Genomic DNA, 20,704 nt, shown 5'->3' on the forward strand with positions numbered 1-20,704 from the left:
ATGACCTTATTCACAGATCTGGAAAAAAAAACACTTCAAACTTCATATGGAACCAAAAGAGTGCCCACGTAGCCAAGACAATCCTAAGCAAAAAGAACAAGGCTGGAGGCATCATGCTGCCTGGCTTCAAACTATACTACAAGGCCACAGTAATCAAAACAGCATTGCACTGGTACCAAAACAAAGATATAGACCAATGGAACAGAACAGAGGCCTCAGAAGCAAAACCACACATCTACAATCATCTGATCTTTGACAAATCTGACAAAAACAAGCAATGGGGAAAGGATTCCCTGTTTAATAAATGGTGTTGGGAAAAGTGGCTAGCCATGTGCAGAAAGCAGAAACTGGACCCCTTTCTGATACCTTACACTAAAATTAACTCCAGATGGATTAAAGACTTCAACATAAGACCTAACACCATCAAAACCCTAGAAGAAAACCTAGGCAAAACCATTCAGGACATAGGCATAGGCAAAGACTTCATAGCTAAAACACCAAAAGCAATGGCAACAAAAGCCAAAATAGACAAATGGGATCTATTTATAGTCCAGAGCTTCTGCACAGCAAAAGAAACAATCATTAGAGTGAACCAGCAACCAACGGAATGTGAAAAAAATTTTTGCAATCTACCCATCTGACAAAGGGCTAATATCCACAATCTACAAAGAACTAAAACAGATTTAAAAGAAAAAAACAAACCCATTCAAAAGTGGGTGAAGGATATGAACAGACACTTTTCAAAAGAAGGTATCTATGAGGCCAACAAACATATGAAAAAATGCTCATCAATCACTGGTCTTTAGAGAAATGTAAATCAAAACCACACTGAGATACCATCTCACACCAGTTAGAATGGCAATCATTAAAAAATCAGGAGACAGCCGGGCATGGTGGCTCACGCTTGTAATCCCAGCACTTTGGGAGGCCGAGGCAGGTGGGTCATGAAGTCAAGAGATCAAGACCATCCTGGTCAACATGGTGAAACCCCGTTCCTACTAAAAATACAAAAAAATTAGCTGGGCGTGGTGGTGTATGCCTGTAATCCCAGCTACTCAGGAGGCTGAGGCAGAAGAATTGCCTGAACCCAGGAGGCGGAGGTTGTGGTGAGCCAAAATTGCACCATTGCTCTCCAACATGGGTAACAAGAGCAAAACTCCATCTCAAAAAAAAAAAAAATCAGGAGACAACAGAAGCTGGAGAGGATGTGGAGAAATAGGAACACTTTTACATTGTTGGGAGTGTAAATTTGTGCAACCACTGTGGAAGACAGTGTGGCAATTCCTCAAGGACCTAGAAACAGAAATACCATTTGACCCAGCAATCCCATTACTTGGTATATACCCAAAGAATTATAAATTGTTCTATTATAAAGACATGCACATGTATGTTCATTGTGGCACTGTTTACAACAGCAGAGACTTGGAACCAACCCACTGTCCATCAACGATAGACTAGATAAAGAGAATGTGGCACATATACACCATGGAATACTATGCAGCCATAAAAAATGATGAGTTCGTGTCCTTCATAGGGACATGGATGAATCTGGAAACCTTCCTTCTCAGAAAACTGACACAAGAACAGAAAACCAAACACTGCATCTTCTCACTCGTAAGCAGGTGTTGAACAATGAGAACATGTGGACACAGGGAGGGGAGTATCACACACTGAGGATAGTTGGGGGGACTAGGGGAGGGAAATACCAGATATAGGTGATGGGGGGATGAAGGCAGCAAACCACCTTGCCATGTATGTACCTATGCAACAATCCTGCATGATCTGCACATGTACCCCAGAACCTAAAGTGCAATAAAAAAAATTAAAAATAAAAATACATAGAACAGTTTAAAGAAGCTAATATTTAGGAAATACTATGACATGCCTAAAATTTCTTAAGTACTTTCTATGAAATAATATAATGCCATGTGTTTAGAAAAGCAAGGAGAGAACACCTCTTGTTGAATTGAAACTATTACTATAAAAACCAAGTCACTTTGGAAAACAAAGTGAAATATTGTTCTAGTACTGAACTGTTCTGTGTTTTACAACTTTTCACTCTCACAAGGCAAACAAAATCCAAAGGTATTTTACATAATTAGAAAAGCAAATTATGCATGCTTTCAACACAATCGACTGGCCTCATAACCATTTCTATTGAATATTCCACCTAAAGGATATTTTTCAATGCTTTCGGATGTTTTAAACAGGAAAAGCATTATAAAATACAATCAGCAATTCGATTTAGCACTCATGCTGCTAAATCTGAATCTTCATGTCTGTCTAGACATTTGTCGTGCCTTTAAATCCTGGGTCACAAGCCACAAGGGACTTGCTGCCATACTGAGGGCAGAAACTGAAATATTACAGCGAGAAGTCCTCTACTGCTGTTTACACAGAATCCAGTTAATTCATTCTTTCAACAAGAGTTTGTTGGTGATGGTAGTGGTATTGAAAATGTATCATTTGACAGGCATAGTTATAAGGTAGTCTTCTCAAATTAGACATCTAAGAGACATTTCAAACTCAACCATATTCAAAAAACAAACTTAGCTTTCTACCTCCAACCTACCCCTAACCTGACATCAACCTCCTGCAGGCTTTCTCTTCTCAATTGATATCAACTCCATCCTTTTAGTTACTCTGGCCAAGAAACTTAGAGTCATGCCACTCCTCTCTTTCTCTCCTTCCTCAAACATACACATACACTCTTTAAAACTACAGTCAGCAAATTCCTTTGGCTCTACCTTCAAATTATATCCAGAAATCATCTATTTCTCACCACCTCTACTCCCACGACCCAGTCCCAGCCACTATCATCTCTTACTTGGATTATTTTAAAAGCATCCTTAACTAGCCTTCTTTTTTCTTTACTTGCTCTCCTATGGTCTGTTTTCGAAAAAGTAGCCAGAGTTCTCCTTTTAATTTAGTTCCTGTCATTGCTCTGATCAAAACCCTCCAATGACTCCCCCATTTCACTCAGAATAAAAGCCGAATGACCTTCAAAAGCATTACACACCTCCTACTACAAACTACCCCACCTCACCACTCTCCTGACCCCACTTTACTTCACCTCTGTAACCTATCTCCTACAATTATCCTACTTGTTCACTCAACTCCATTTACAAGGATCTCCCTGCTTTCCCTCAAACAAGCCGGGTGTATTTGCTCTGGTATTCCAACACCACCAACACTTCTCCCAGATAACTGCTTGGCTACCATCCTTAGTCTCCTATTCATACCTTTGCTCAAATCTCATCATCTTGAGAGACCTATCGGGCTCACTCTATTTAATACTGCTTCCCACCAACACCAAATTCCAATTCCTCCTTTATTCAGCTCTACTCTTCCTTGCCAGAGCACTTATTTACTAACATATAATTTATTTTTGTATTATATTGACTGTTTACTGTCTTTCACTAGAATATAACATTGTTGAAGGCAAAGATTTTTGGTTTTTTCATTGATGTAACCCAAGTACCTAGAAGTACATCTGGCATAGAGCAGACAGTTGAATATTTGCTGCATAAATAAATTTCAAGATAAGTAAATTAAAAGTTTCTGAAACTCCAGAAGCCACCCGTAACTCACAGCCTGATCAGGACTATGCCATTGAGGGAACACAGTAAGTGCGCTGAGGGGTGTCTTTCAACTAACTCACCAGTACACACCTGAATTTCTGAAGGTTTATGATATGATGACACCAAAAGTTAATTTTTAAAAGAAGGAAGAGTAAAATGTTGAGACTTCCTCTGCAAATTTCCCATTTATGCAAGAAAAAGAACACAGACTAGATAATGATTTGAAGAAATTACCATTGATATTTTTAAGAGTTTGAGGATGGTGATGTGATCATGAAGAACAGTTTCTAGGCTGGATGCAATGGCTCATGCCTGTAATCTCAGCCCCTTGCGGGGCTTAGGTGGGCAGATAACCTGAGGTCAGGAGTTCAAGACCAGCCTGACCAACATGGTGAAACGCCATCTCTACTAAAAAATACAAAAATTAGCCAGGTGTGGTGGTATACACCTGTAATACCAGCTGCTCGGGAGGCTGATGCAGAACTGTTTGAATCCAGGAGGCAGAGGTTGCAGTGAGCTGAGATCGCACCACTGCACTCCAGCCTGGGCGGCAGAGCAAGATTCCGTCTAAAAAAAAACAAAACCATTTCTACACTGGATGTGGTGACTCAAACCTGTAATTCCAATATTTTGGGAGCCTGTGGTAGAATTACTGCTTGAGGCCACGAGTTCAAGATCAGTCTGAGCAACAGAGTGAGACTCTGTCTCAACAAAAAAAGAAAAATTAGAACTAAAATTTAAAAAGTATAGTTTCTATAAACTACCATAATGATAGGAACAGACTAAAACAAAAAATTAATGACCAAAGTGAACGCCTCTTTCTGAATGGAAGAAAAGTGACATGTTAAATGATGGCCCTGGTGGTTGCTACTGCAGGGACAAGAAAAAAAACTTGTTTAAACAGGCCACAGTGATTTCAGATGGGGATTACTGGAACCAAATGGGGACACATTGAAAAAATTTTTCATCTTTTTTTTGAGATAAAAGACACTGTACTTTATCCTATAAAAGTCATTTATATAAATGCAAAATATCAACAAGGACAAGAGAACATAACTAAAATTGCATGTATCAAATCAAATTGCAGCATAATTGTTAGAAAAACAAGGTTCAATGTGACTAGAAAACAAATATAGCAGGCAACAAACATGATCTCAATCCCAGAAACCACAAGTAAACAAAAAGCACAGAAAATTTAAACCTTAAAAGTATTAAAGTAGCAAAAACCAAACAAAACAAACTTTGTAACCTTCAAAATATAACTTGTGCCACCTCTGGAAGCAGTTTCAACGATCTCCCTAGCTGATTAAATCTACTCTAGTAAAATACAGGTTTATGGCAAAAGTAGCTGTATATACATGTTTTCTGGGAGCCACCCATCTAACTCATATACAGATTTATTTTTAATTTTTAAATCACATTCAAGTAACTGTAGATAGTAATCTAATGGACTGATACAAGTACAAAAAGGTATAAAATTTTACTGTCAGGAACAGAAACTGTTATGCCAGCTCACTTTGCTAATTTGCCAAAGAGTAAGATACATGTGTTTCACATTTTAGGAATACCAGATCGTTAGCTAACACCTACACAAGAACTTATATAGATCCTTTTGTATTTCATAAGCATGATAATTGGGTTTTCACACACGTATTAGATATGCCTCCCTCAAACCATGCTATAGCATTGGTACCTTATCCATCTAACACAGAAAAAAAAAAAGACATCTCAGGTACCTATTTTAGCTTATTTAATTTTTACTTCCCTCTTACTCTAACTCGTTACAAAAATCTCAAATCTTAATGAAAGTAATGTATATGACTACTTTAATATTTATGCTCTCTAAAGAAATACCTGGATTTAAAACTATAAACCTCATATTCATTTCCTATGAATAATCACAACTAGAGAGAACCTAACAAAGTATTTTTTCAGAACCAATAATTCTAAGAATAGCTGTTACTTCACGGATTTTTCAATTTTCCCTCAACCAGCCTCACTGTTATTTCTCTGAAGCATTGTGCCAAACCACATTATGAGGGAGGGGAGACAAGAACCATCAACACTGATTTTGGAGTCATGGAAACCCAGAATAAAATTTGCCCTATTTAAGATTTTCCAAAAACCATTAGAGGTATTGAATTGGCTCTCAAAATCATGAAGGAATGCACTATTAAGGAAATAATGAAAAAACAACTGATCTTTTAAAACAGAATGTTTTGGAATTGAAAATGTATGGGCCGGGCGTCACGCTTGTAATCCCAGCACTTTGGGAGGCTGAAGTGGGCAGATCACTTGCTGTCAGGAGTTCAAGACCAGCCTGGCCAACATGGTGAAATCCTGTCTCTACTAAAAATACAAAAATTAGCCAGGTGTGGTGGTATACGCCTGTAATACCAGCTGCTCGGGAGGCTGATGCAGAACTGTTTGAATCCAGGAGGCAGAGGTTGCAGTGAGCCGAGATCGCACCACTGCACTCCAGCCTGGGCGACAGAGCGAGACCCTGTCTTAAATAAAAAGTCTGAATAAAACTGCTTCCACTAAAATATATGACTGAAGACCCTATTGGTCAAGTGGGTAAATTAACATAAAATTCAGGTCTGTATGTCCATAATTTTCATATGCCATAATTTTAAGTGTTTCTATTGAAAGCATTGAATTTAAAAATTTTCCTCGGTGACATGAACTTTTAAATATTACTTTACCTCACTCAATTCCCTGGTACAGTGCAATACACCCTGTTGCTGATGAGAAAATCCTCATTTGATTACCACAAATATTTTCATTTTGGAAAGACTTATTTTCATGTAATCTCAAGAATCATCTTAAATCAAATAAATCAAAATACTAACCCAGAATCCAAAGAGCTTAAAAATTCACCTATTCTCAATTTACTCTCATTAAGTCAACTCCCTGAATTTAGGGATTATTTACTGTACATCTTTCTCACTCTAAAAGCCAAAAGTAATACCACAAATCTGCAGTCATTGTGAGGCTGGTTTAGTACAGTAAATACCTCCAAAATGAACTAGACAATAATCTATTTATGAACTCAAGAAACTCCTGATAGCCTTTCTCTGTATAAGCAAGACCTAAACCATATACACCATGGATTTGGACATCAGGATCAGTACAGTATGAATATTTAAAAACCAAGAAAAGTAAAAATTATTTACCAAGAACTATTCAATCACTGTTACAGTCTCCAAATGTAATCAACTTAGAATAGTGTAAGTCATAATAAGAATCTTTATTTCAAAAAAGGTTTCTAGCTGATCATGATACACATACCCAAATACTTTAAATATGCCATTTTAAAGAACTACACTATGTAATCTTATCTAATTTAATTCATACAACATTCATACAACCAATAATTATTTGGTCCATTTTCTGTAATAGGAACCACGGTAGACTCTGAAAAAACATTCATATAAAATGGGGTGCCAGCTACATGCCCAGAACTCCAAGAATGTCTACATATTATTAAACACAGACCACAACAGATTTTTTAAAAAACAAGAGATCAGATGTATTGTGCTGAGCTTAAGAAATAGAGAATCGAGAGCCAGGTGCGGTGGCTCACACCTGTAATGCCAGCACTTTGGAAAGCCGAGGTGGGCGGATCACCTGAGGTCAGCAGTTCGAGACTAGCCTGACCAACATGGAGAAACCCCGTCTCTATTTAAAAAAAGAAGAAAAAAAAAGAAACAGAGAATCAAGCAGTGTGACAGAGGGGTTGGGAATGAGCAAAATTAAGGAAACAAATTCTGTGGTTTTCCAAGTATATTACGTGGAAACTTGGTCCTTTCACCAGAAGGATCTAAACACATCTTTCACTGACCATCATGAGTATCAGGCCGCGTATCAGTTTTGAACTAAATCTACTTATTAGAGTTCAAGCCCTGTGGGATATTGAGAAGAGAGGCCATTAAAGCCTAACTATTTCAACCTCGACAGACACGCTTGAGTTTAATCCTGGCTCTACTATTTATGAGCCTTATGACCTTAGGTGAGTAAATCTCTAAATCTCAACTTCATTAAGTTTAAAACAGGAAAAACAGTATCAACCATAGAGTTGTTGAGAAAGAATAAAGGATATAATTCATATGTAAAGCACTGGGCACAATGCCTGGCACATTTTAAAAAGCTAAGTAAATATTAATGTTTATCACTTATTGTTCTCTTTTATGATATTATGACTCCCAGATCAGTCATTCCTGAGGCTTCAAGAAATATCACCACCTTTCATTTTTCTTAAATCAAAAATTTAATATGACCCACATCTATCTTTGTTATAAAACATCTCAAATTCTACATTATGCTAAGACTAATATTGAGCTGACTGAGACCTTCCACTATAAAAATGAGCAGAAAACAAACTTCACATCCAAAAAAACACCATAATTCAAATTATGTCTACTAGGCTAATCAATGAATGCAAACTTCTTCTGAAACAGATTTACTGTAAGATACAGGAAAACATGTCTATAAAATTTCTAATTGATGTCCTCAGGAAAGTCCAAGAGAAGATTACAAACAAGAAACTAGAGCAGGAAGTTATGATGAAGAAATCGTCTAAGACGGGAGAAATTGCAGAGAAAACATGAAAACAACAACAGAACTGGCCAGCAGATTAGATACTTCAGTGACTAGAAAAAATTTTTTAAAAAGATTAAAAATTCAAAAACTTTTCCCAGAAAAAATAAAAGGATTAAGAAATATAAATGCTGAGGAAAGAGAATTATGGAGATCATATCTGAAAGAAGCAATCTAAATAAAATAATTCCACACGAAGAAAATAAGAAGAACTATAGTAAGAATAATACCAAAACTTTTGGTGTTTTAGTCATGAAGTCCTTGTCCATGCCTATGTCCTGAATGGTTTTGCCTAGGTTTTCTTCTAGGGTTTTGATGGTGTTAGGTCTTATGCTTAAATCTGTAATCTATCTGGAGTTAATTTTTATATAAGGTGTAAGGAAGGGATCCAGTTTCAGCTTTCTGCATATGGCTAGCCAGTTTTCCCAACACTATTAAATAGGGAATCCTTCCTCCGTTGCTTATTTTTGTCAGGTTTGCCAAAGATTAGATGATTGCAGATGTGTGACATTATATCTGAAGCCTCTGTTCTGTTCCATTGGTCTATATCTCTGTTTTGGTACTAGTACCATGCTGTTTTGATTACGGTAGCCTTGTAGTATAGTTTGAAGTCAGGTAGCGTGATGCCTCTAGCTTTGCTTTTTATTTCATTTTATTTATTTATCTATCTATCTATCTATTTATTTATTTATTGCTTAGGATTGTCTTAGCTATGCAGGCTCTTTTTTGGTTCCATATGAATTTATTTATTTATTTATTTATTGCTTAGGATTGTCTTAGCTATGCGGGCTCTTTTTTGGTTCCATATGAAGTTAAAGGTGGTTTTTTCCAATTCTGTGAAGAAAGCGAATGGTAGCTTGATGAGGATAGCACTGAATCTATAAATTACAAAAGCAATGGAAACAAAAGCCAGAATAGACAACTGGGATCCAATTAAAGAGCTTCTGCATAGCAAAAGAAACTATCATTAGAGTGAACCAGCAACTAACAGAATGGGAAAAATGTTTGCAATCTACCCATCTGACAAAAGGCTAATATCCAGAATCTACAGAAAGCTTAAACAAATTTACAAGAAAAAAACAAACAACCCCATCAAAAAGTGGGCAAAGGATATGAACAGACACTTCTCAAAAGAAGACATTTACACAGCCAACAAACATATGAAAAAAAGCTCATCATCACTGGTCATTAGAGAAATGCAAATCAAAACCATATTGAGATACTATCTCACGCCAGTTAGAATGGTGATCATTAAAAAAATCAGGAGACAACAGATGCTGGAGAGGATGTGGAGAAATAGGAACACTTTTCCACTGTTGGTGGGAGTGTAAATTAGTTCAACCATTGTGGAAGACAGTGTGGTGATTCCTCAAGGATCTAGAACTAGAAATACCATTTGACCTAGCAATCCCATTACTGAGTATATTACCCAAAGGATTATAAATCATTCTATTATAAAGACACATGTTTACTGTGGCACTGTTCACAATAGCAAAGACTTGGAACCAACCGAAATGCCCATTGATGATACACAATGGATAAAGGAAATGTGGCACATATACACCATGAAATACTATGCAGTCATAAAAAAAGATGAGTTCATGTCCTTTGCAGGGACATGGATGAAGGTGGAAATCATCCTTCTCAGCCAACTGACACAAGAACAGAAAACCGAACGCCGCATGTTTTCACTCCTAAGTGGGTACTGAACAATGAGAACACATGGACACAGGGAGGGAAACATCACCCACTGGGGCCTGTCAGGGGGTGGGGGGCTAGGGGAGGGATAGCAGGGGGTTGGGGGATGGGGAAGACTAGCATTAGGAGAAATAACTAACGTAGATGATGGGGTGATAGATGCAGCAAACCACTATGGCACATGCATACTGAGGTAACAAACCTGCACATTCTGCACATGTACCCCAGAACTTAAATATAATTTAAAAAATTATATTTTTTAATACCAAAACTTATTATGATAATAAAAATAATTCTTACAACGTACCAGGCGTTATTCTTAGCACTTTACATATAATTTTTTTTCATTCTATCTTCAAGTAAGTCTATTATTATCTCCATTTTTCAGATGAGTAAAGCAAGGCATAGAAAAACTAAGAAACCTGGCCTAGTGCAGTGGCTCACGCCTGTAATCCCAGCACTTTAAGAGGCAAAGGCAAGCAGATTACAAGGTCAGGAGTTCAAGACCGGCCTGGCCAGCATGGTGAAACCCCATCTCTACTAAAAATACAAAAAATTAGCCAGGTATGGTAGTGCGTGCCTGTAATCCTAGCTACTCAGGAGGTTGAGGCAGAAGAACCACTTGAACCCAGGAGGTGGCGGTTGCAGTGAGCTGAGATCATACCACTACACTCCAGCCTGGGTAATACAGTGAGACTCTATCTCAAAAAAGAAAAAAGATAAATTAAGAACCCTACCCAAAGTCAGGAGTATCATAACAGGAACTGGAAATCAAGCAATCTGGCTCCTCAGTCTTAAGCATATTACATCTCCTAAAAAAAATACTAGAAGGAAATTTTTCTAAACTGAAGAAAAATCTGAATCAGAACATGTACAGAGTTTGAGTATACAGGAAAAAATTAATTACAACATGCCAATATCTAAACATAGCCTAGTAAAAACATTTTTTAATCCCTCCAGAAAAATAAGAAATCAAAAAAGATTATCTACAAAGAGGAAAAAAGGAGAAATAGATAGGAAGGGGCAAAGAGAATCAAGTTAATCTCAGACTTAACCCTTTCCTCTGGAAAACTAAAAGCCAAATTATAATGAATCAACCCTTAAACTTGTTTAATTTAAACTTTCCCATGGAAAAACATAAAAATCAAAATCTGAGAATACCATACCTGCACATGTACATAATCAAGTCATACTTTTCTTAGCTACCTTTGAATACAGATTCTCCCCAACCCTGAAATGTAAATCAATCATCTTAGTATTAGACATTTCTAAACATTTTCTGAAATACACTTCTTAAGAAGATAGGAGATAATCAATACTATTTTTTTATTTTGTTTTTCTTTGTTAATCAATACTATTTTTATTAAGCAAACCTGCCAGATAGAAAACATACTAATTCAGTAATTTTCTTTTAGACCAGCTGTATCTCATTACCCTCCTCCAAAGAAGAGTGATATAAACCTATTTATGATAAAATAGCAATAAAACAGGTACGTAAGAATAACATTATGATATGCACAGAACTTACAAAGAATACTACTAAATTTTACTGAAGCACATAAAACCTCCAACAGAGATGTATAATTTTTCAGGACAGCAGAACTCAGAAAACAAACCATAAAAATGGCTAGTCATATCAGTCTAACTTTAAGAAAATGAAGCAACTATGATGTATCATATTTTCTAAAGATGACCCGAAAAATAGAAGGAAAATAATTAAATACTTGCCCAAAAGGTGCCAAATAATTTTTTCATGTGCATACCATGAATTCATTTATTCAAACACTAACTGGAAGTCTACTATGTACTTAACACTACAAGCAGAGAATTTAGAGATGAATTAAAACTGTGGGTTCCTCAGGCCCCTAATCTACAACAATGGAGAGTGTCCCTGCAGCTTCTCAAATCACCATATACATCTTGTAGATTATTTGATCTCTTTAAAAATAAAGGAAAACAAAACTTTAAGCACTTCCAAACAATTCTTCCCAACTCCCCCTAAATAAAATTTAGTCTCTTAAAGCAAACCAGTTGTCCTAGTTCCTGATCTTGACTACAAAATAAAAATGAGAATATCTCAAAACATAAGAATTAAAGGAATAGCACTAGTTGCATGTGTTAAGTCCACAAATGAAAGTATCCATCTGTCGGCATGATGGTTGACTCCTATAACCCCAGCACTTTGGAAGGCCAAGGCAGGCAGATCACTTGAGCATAAGAGATCAAGACCAGCAACATGGCAAAACCCGCCTATATAAAAAATACAAAATATTAGCCGGACGTGGTGGCATGCACCTATAGTCCCAGCTACTCGAGAGGCTGAGGTGGGAGGATCACCTGAGCCCCACAAGGCTGGGTCTGCAGAGAGCTATGTTCGCACCACTCGCATCACTGTACTCCTGACTGGGGAACAGAGGGAGACTCTGTCTCAAAAAAAAAAAAAAAAAAAAAAGTACCCATCTGGAGGAAGTTGGACAGATCTCTTTATTCTGAGTTCTTTAAGTTACACTGCAAGTCACAAAGCATGCAGCTTCTGTGTAAACAAAACAAAAAAGAAAGTAAAGTCAACAAATGAGAACCCCTCATTATTTTATTTGAGAAGTTTGTTTTTAATTTTCACCTACCAATTTAGTAAATAATAATGACATTCAAAGTCTTAGGGAGGAGCGCTTACAGTCTGATACTGTTAAGAAAAATATATATATATCCATCACTAATATCAGTCTTATATGAACTCAAATACTCAAGGCTTTTATAGCTTCAATCAACAAAATAGCAATTTTAAACTCTATACTTTATTGGTAGTTGGCAATACAGGCAATACAGGTTCATGCCACCATCCCCAGTACCCAGCTTTTTTTTTTTTTTGGTAGAAACTGTTGCCCAGGCTGGTCCCAAACTTCTGGCCTCAAGCAATCTTCCTTTCTCGGTCTCCCAAGTATAGAGATTACAGGATCTTCCCACACCCAGCAAGGACACTTTTTTTTAATGGCCTTTAGCAAGTGAATAAATGTGAAATTGTTTGCAAAATAATCAACACAGAAACCAGAGTCGTAAACTCTACATCTGAACTTCACATTTTAAAAAATATCACCAAATAACTTTCCTCTTCTCTGTTAAGAACTCAGAGGCTGGGTGCGGTGGCTCACGCCTGTTATCCCAGCACTATGGGAGGCCAAGGCAAGAGGATCACTTGAGGTCAGGAGTTCAAGACCAGCCTCGCCAACATGGTAAAACCCCATCTCCACTAAAAATACAAAAATCAGCTGGGCATGGTGGCCTGTGCCTGTAATCCCAGTTACTTGGGAGGCTGAGGTACAAGAATCGCTTGAACCTGGTAGGCAGAGGCTGCAATGAGCCAAGATTGTACCACTGCACTCCAGCCTGGGCGACAGAGTGAGACTCCACCTGAAAACAAACAAACAAACAAAACAAAAAAAAAAAACTCAGAGAGGTGGATAAGTGACTTAATTAGACTCTCTTGAGCCTTCAACAGATATGTGTTATGCAGTTACAGAAATAATCAAGGTTTGATATCAAGTAGATATAGTTAATGAAACACACTAACAACGTAAAGAGAACTACAGGGATGAGTATTATCATTTACAAAATGAAACCACTAACATAAATGTTCTATGTTCAATTATAACATTTCAGAGATAGTCTATTCTGGAACATACATGTACTTCAATCAGTAACATTTTTAGACCATTCGGTCTAATACTCTAACCACTTTGAAAAAAACTACATCAATACCGCCTGCTTTTACCACTGCACAGAAAGCAGACTCTATCAGTGCAGTCAGTCCTACATTCTAATCCTAATTTTTAGTCTGGTCCATCTTTCCATTTATATATGTAGATATCTTTCTAGACCTTTGCTTACTCTGATGACCTAAATCTGTACATTTCCCTGTGAACTGACTGTTCCTGAGTCAGTGTGTGTCTATTATTCCAGGAATGTCTCAGCTTATGCCCCAAGCATCTTCGAGCATTATTCTCTATGCACTGGCTAATAAAAATCATCAAGCAGGCTGATTACAGTAAGCAAGCAGTTATAAGACCTGGGTTAAAGCCAAGAAGAAAGCAGCAGCAATGTGGGAGGAAAAGGAGGAAGCAGCTAATATTTAATTAGTAGCTACTATATGATCCCCTTCCAAAAAAAAGTATGGGTACACATCATTGGCTCAATTTATGAGAGCCAAATTAAGTAATTTTTCCCAAGGCTATACTATATATAAGACAGAGAAAAAAATGCAATGTTTCATGATCTGACTGACCAAACTTTTCTTCTCAAATTGATAACGTATGTGTTCAGGCATAAACTGAAACATACTGGGATATACTAAGAAAAAGAAAGTAAATGCTAAACCTGGTATATAGTGTCAGCTCTCTTCATTCACCTGAGTTTTCAAAAATTAACAGACAAGCAGGAAATGATTTTTGTTTTTCTTTTTCTGATAGTAATTCAAATATTTCTATATTTATATTAACAGTATGCAATGAAATACAAAATTCACACGCATTCCTAAGATAAAACACAGAAATTAAAAAATTTTCAAGCTATTCTAAGGTACAGGCATACTTCATTTTATCGTGCTTCACTTTATCATGCTTTTTCATTATTATTCTATCTGTTATGGTGATCTGTAATCAGTGATCTTTGGTGTTATTATTCCAATAGTTTACGGACACCACAAACTGCACCTATGTACGACAGCGAATTTCACAGATAAAGGTTGTGCGTGTTCTGACTGCTCCACCAACTAGCCATTCTTCCACGTATCTCCCTCTTCTTGGGCCTCCCTATTCCTGAAACACAACAATATTGAAAATAGGCCAACTAGTAATGCTACAATGGCTTCTAAATGTTCAAATGAAAGGAAGAATTGCAAGTTTTTCACTTTAAATTATAACCTAGAAATGATTTAGATTACTGAGGAAAGCACCATGCTGAATGTGGAGACAAGCCAAAAGCTGGGCCTCTTGTACCAGTTAGTGAAGTCTGAATGCAAAGGTAAAGTTCTTTTAAAATATTAAAAGTGCTATTCCAGCGAACACACAAATGGTAAGAAAGTAAAACAGCCTTATTGCCACTGAGTAGAAAGTTTTAGTAGTTTGGACAGAACATTAAACCAACCAAACATTCATTGTCTTATGCCAAATCCCAATCCAGAGTTAGGCTCTAACTCTTCAATTCTAAGCAAAGATGAAAAGGGTAAGGAAGCTACAGAAGAAAAGTTTGAAACTAGCAAACGCTGGCTCATATCATTTATCTTAGTCTGTTTTCTAATGCTTAAAAAAAATAAAACCTGAAACTGGGTAATTTATAAAGAAAATTATTTCTTACAGTTATGGATACTGAGAAGCCCAAGGTAGATGGGCAGCATCTGGTGAGGGCCTTCTTTCAGGTGGGGACTCTGCAGAGTCCTGTGCAGAACAGGGAACCACATGGCAAAGAGACTGAATGTGCTAGCTCATGTCTCCCTTCTTCTTTTTTTTTTTTTGAGACAGAGTCTCATTCTGCCACCCAGCCCGGGACTACAGCTGAGACTACAGGCACATGCAACAACATCCAGCTAGTTATTATTTCATTTTTTGTAGAGGCACAATCTCACTTTGTTGCCCAGGCTGGTCTCAAACTCCTGGACTCAAGCAATCCTCCCACCTCGGCCTCCCAAAGTACAGGGATTACAGGCATGAGCTACTGCGTCCAGCCCCTTTCTCCTCTTAAAAAGCCACGAGTCATTCTCATTCCCATGATAATCCATTAACACATTAATTCATGAATGAATTCATGAGGGCTCTGCTTCTTGCTCAGAGTGCAATAGTATAATCTTCATCACATTTTCCAACTCACTTTTACCAGTAATGAAGCTCAATACTTTATTTTGATCCACATTTGGCTTACTGTTTCTCTTCTTTGTTAACAACTCAGATGCTGGGTATGGTGAGTCACCTCTGAGAAACCATACCTCTCAATACTGCCACAATGGAAACTAAATTTCAACATAAGTTTTGGAGGGGACAAATATTCAAACCATAAGCAAGGTTTAAAGAAAAGCCATCTCTGGCTCATGCCTGTAATCCCAGCACTTTGGGAGGCTGAGGAGGGCGGATCACAAGGTCAGGAGTTTGAGACCAGCCTGACTAACATGGTAAAACCCCATTTCTACTAAAAATACCAAAATTAGTCTGGGCGCAGTGGCTTACACTTGTAATCCCAGCACTTTGGGAGGCTGAGGCTGGTGGATCACGAGGTCAGGAGTTCAAGACCAACCTGGCCAACACAGTGAAACCCCATCTCTACTAAAAATACAAAAATTAGCTGGGCGTGGTGGCAGGCACCTGTAATCCCAGCTACTTGGGAGGCTGAGGCAGGAGAATCGCTTGAACCCAGAAGGTGGAGGTTACCGTGAGCTGAGATCGCACCACTACACTCTAGCCCGGGTAACAGAGGCAGATTCTGTCTCAATTTAAAAAAAAAATTAGCCAGGCATGGTGGTGCGTGCCTGTAATCCCAGCTACTGGGAAGGCTGAGGAAGAAGAATCACTTGAATCCAGGAAGCAGAGGTTTAATGAGCCGAGGCCGTGCCACTACACTCCAGCCTGCGCAATAGAGGGAGGCTCCATCTCAAAAAAAGAAAAGCCATCTCCATAACATGTAAGTACAAAGTGAAGCAGTAAGTGCTGATATAGTAATAGAACCTGCAGTGTAGGTTATCCAGAAGATCTGGCTAGGATAATTGATAATTATGGCTTTATTAAACAACAGACTTTCAATGTAAACAAACAATCTTCTACTGGAAAATATGCTGTCTAAGACTTTCATAGCTAGAGAGAAGTCAATGCCTGGCTTCAAAGCTTCGAAGGACATGCTGAGTCTCTTGTTAGGGACTAATGCAGCTGCTGACTTTAAGTTGAAGCCAATGCTCACATCCCATTCCAAAAATCATAGGGCCCTTAAAAATTATGCAAAATCTACCCTGCCTATGCTGTATAAATGGAACAACAAAGCCTAAATGACACCACATCTTTTTAGAACATTGTTTACTGAGTATTTTAAGCACACTGTTGAGACCCACTGCTCAGGAAAACAGATTTCTTTCAAATTATTATTGCTCATTTACAATGCACCTGGTCACTCAAGAGTTCTAATGGCAGGGTACAAAGCTAAACAAGAAAAAGAGAAGACACAAAAGTGTTAAAAACCCTAATAATTAGATATATCCGGATTAACAAATCTGTAAACTTTCTGCAACTCTCCCAAAGAGTCAATCACTTTCTCTACAGTGCTTATACAACACTTTACATAACTTATATTCCTACTCTAGCATTTATCGTATCAATTTACTTATGTATCTCATCAATTACAATTATTTCCTCTAAGACAACAACCATGCTTTATTCATTTTTATACTCCCAGAAAAGTATAAGAAACATAACCACCTGATAACACTTGTTTTATGAACAGGTTAAAATTATACACTTCAAAGACCAAAATAATTTCTATTAGAGAAATTATGATCTTCCTAAGATCATTTCAGCACAGAGAATGTTAAAAGATTTGTATTAAATTAGACAACCAATACAAATACCAAATCCAAATCCACTTAACAGCTAATGGAATTTGAAAGGCTGACTTCCTCACCCATAGTCAAGAAACCACAGTCCATAGACCTTATATAAAGACTTAATGCACATAGTTCTTTATATAAAGTATACCCTGCCACATCAGAGAATTTCTGATCATGCAAAAACAAAAGTGGGATTAAAGAAGAAAACCTTTACAAATGATGCCTTCCCTTTTGTTTATCCCAGCATACCTTAACAAGGCCAACAGATCTTAAGGCATGACAATCAGAATTACATTATATTAGTTTAGCTTAAATTACCTATGCTCCAGTTCTGTTGATATACCTCAAGCCTATTTGGCTCTCCAGAGAGCAAGTATCATTATGCTATAGAAGGTAACAAAGAAAACTCTAATTTAGGCAAAAACAATTCTATAATTATTAATAATAGTGCCTATGACCTTCTAGTTTTTCTAAGTTTCCTACAAGAGGATCAGAAATCTTAAGATAGTGAATGAAAAATAAATAAATGTTTTTAAAAAGATAAGCAACATTGCCCCCATGTTTTAAAAGGGTCTTAATTATTCTAGTAACAGATTTGCATTATTTTCTCCAGTACTAGCATCTGAAAAAAATTTTAAATGTCCTTTCTTTCACTAAATGCATACTTGGCTGTATATATTTCCATTTTAAAAGGTACCAAAGGCTATCAATGAGGTGACTAAATGGCATTTTACTAAGTAATGTCCCCACAGTGCCTCACACATTATATATAAATAATACACATTTGATTAAGTGTACAAATATTTAAGCTTCTTATTATACAGCAGACACTGCTCTAAGCAAAGGCTATTTTTTTTTTTAGACGGAGTTTCGCTGTTGTTACCCAGACTGGAGTGCAATGGCACAATCTCGACTCGCCGCAACCTCCGCCTTCTGTGTTCAAGCAATTCTCCTGCCTCAACCTCCTGAGTAGCTGGGATTACAGGCACGCACCACCATGCCCAGCTAATTTTTGTGTTTTTAGTAGAGATGGGGTTTTACCTTGTTGACCAAGATGGTCTCGATCTCTTGACCTCGTGATCCACCCGCCTCGGCCTCCCAAAGTGCTGGGATTATAGGCGTGAATCACGGCGCCTGGCCAGCAAAGGCTATTATACTATGGTAAACCCAACATATATGGCCCTTGCCCTCACAAAGCCTTCAGGCTTGTAAAAAGAAAATCACCCTGTTCTCTTCCTTCACTCTACTTGCCACATTTGGCAAGAACAGGGTGATATTAGTGGGCTTGTGGGGAGGTTGGGGTTATCCTACTTTACACTGGAATATTATCGAATATTTACAGAAGCCTCTTTAAGGACAGAACATTTCAGATGAGATCTCAAAAGATCTAAGCCAGCCAAGGATTTAAAGAAATTATCATTCGGGGTTATGAGAACAATAAGTGGAAAGGCCCTGAGGCAAGTTTCAGAAACTGAAAAGCCAGTAAAACTTGATCACAGAAAACCTGAGGATAAGTAGATTTCGAAGAAACTGGCAAAGAGCCATATAATGTACAGTCTCATACCACATTTAAGGATTTAAAGTTTTATTTTAAGTACAGTGAAAAAAATCTACAATGAAGCATTTTAGGGGAGGTGTCTGAAAGAAAAACCAAAATACAGAATGCCAGAAGGTCTTGGCCCAACATCAAAATCTTGGTAAATAAATGTATACATCGATTTCAAGTTAAAATAAAATGTTTAAATTGTATGTATGTTGTTTTTATGATTCCTAACTTTAAACAACTTTTTCAATTAACTCATCATTTACTAGATATGATCACATTCTCTTCCTTTCCTTTTACATGTCCATACTAGCAGATGTAGAATTGAGTAGTAAAAGACCAAACATGGAGAATAAAAATACACAGATAATAACAAATTGAGAAATCAGCCTCTGAGTAACTGAGCTGACTAGTTTTTCTACAGGTTGGTGTAAATGGGGAGAGGGGATCTATACGGAAGAGAGATAACATTCTGAACCACATACATTCTTTTTAAATCAAAGCACTGACTTTAATTATTACATTTCTCACTAGAAAGCAGTTTAAAATAACATAACTGCTTGCCAAAACATTGCCAAATCACTCAGAATTAATGACTATTACCTATTACATATAACTTTGTGAGAATATCCTTGCATCTTCACCATCCACCTGAAATTGAGCTATGTAGAGAATTTCCTTGGGAGTTTCTACTTAGTTGGTAAACATCTTTCATCATTATCAAAATAAGTTTGAGCATAGTCCCCAAAAAGCACTAGAAATCAACATGAAACTCTTAGAATTAAAATAAAATTTTTAAGCAAATTTTAAATTTTAAAGTAAATGTCCACAATCATCCAGTGATCCATCTGCAAAATTCTGTCCCAGGAAAATACTTGCCAATATATGAAAGTACAATTACAAGGACACACATGTTAGCATTGCTTTCAAAGGGAGTAGGGAGAGGAGGGAATCTAAACATCTAACAATAGATGTTAATTAAGTTATGTATTAAGCTGCCACAGAAAAACATCCAAAATATACTAAGTCCATAATAAGCTCATTTTTAAACAGGCATATGCTTATTAAACAATGTATAGGGAGAAGTAGAATTATACTTTTTACTTGTATTCTTCTTTAAATATGCTGCAACTATCACATACTAACCAGCATTTTAAAATAAAGGAGAAAATTTCAAGAAATAATTATTTAAATGTATAATTTTATATTTCTTTAAATAAAACAAAAAAAAACATTTTAATTATAAATAAAACCTTCTAAAAGAAATAAAATTTAAAATTACCCTTCAATGTACTTTAGCTCTAAAATTATCAAAGCAAGCTGCCTACACTTTTCTCCATCTCAGCTGGTATATTTACTTGCTTACTGAATGGTCCGTAACCAGTAGATTTCGAAGTTATTAACCACAATCACTTTTGCACCAACCTAATAGATCTAAAAGATTATAAGGCATCTTAAGTTCTCCCCATATCCACAGATACTGTCATTAGAAACAAAAGGATAGCAGAGGGCACTGACAGATCCCTCCCAGGTTCCTCCTATCCCTAGAAACACACTTCAGTGAAATCTATAACCCAAAGATATCAAGAATCTTTGCCCTACAGAGCAAACAAGTTGAGCAGGGAAGGATTGCCACCGCAACTGTACACCAACCTTAAGTGACCTGTAGGAACACCTCCCACACCACTTATTTACTTCTTAAATAAA

General features: G+C 37.0%; 1 protein-coding gene and 1 non-coding gene across 12 annotated transcripts in view; one reads left to right on the forward strand and one right to left on the reverse strand.

Annotated features, from left to right (window-relative positions):
• Nucleotides 1–20,704, reverse strand: part of RABGAP1L (RAB GTPase activating protein 1 like) — a 737,216-nt gene that overhangs the window by 694,705 nt on the left and 21,807 nt on the right. The gene's annotated exons all lie outside the window — the stretch shown is intronic.
• LOC118149367 (small nucleolar RNA U13) lies at nt 5,188–5,289 on the forward strand. The gene has a single exon (XR_004736749.1). It is a non-coding gene; the product is annotated as a small nucleolar RNA U13 (small nucleolar RNA).

Source organism: Callithrix jacchus, chromosome 18 (assembly GCF_049354715.1).
Source record: "Callithrix jacchus isolate 240 chromosome 18, calJac240_pri, whole genome shotgun sequence".
NCBI lineage: Eukaryota > Metazoa > Chordata > Mammalia > Primates > Cebidae > Callithrix > Callithrix jacchus.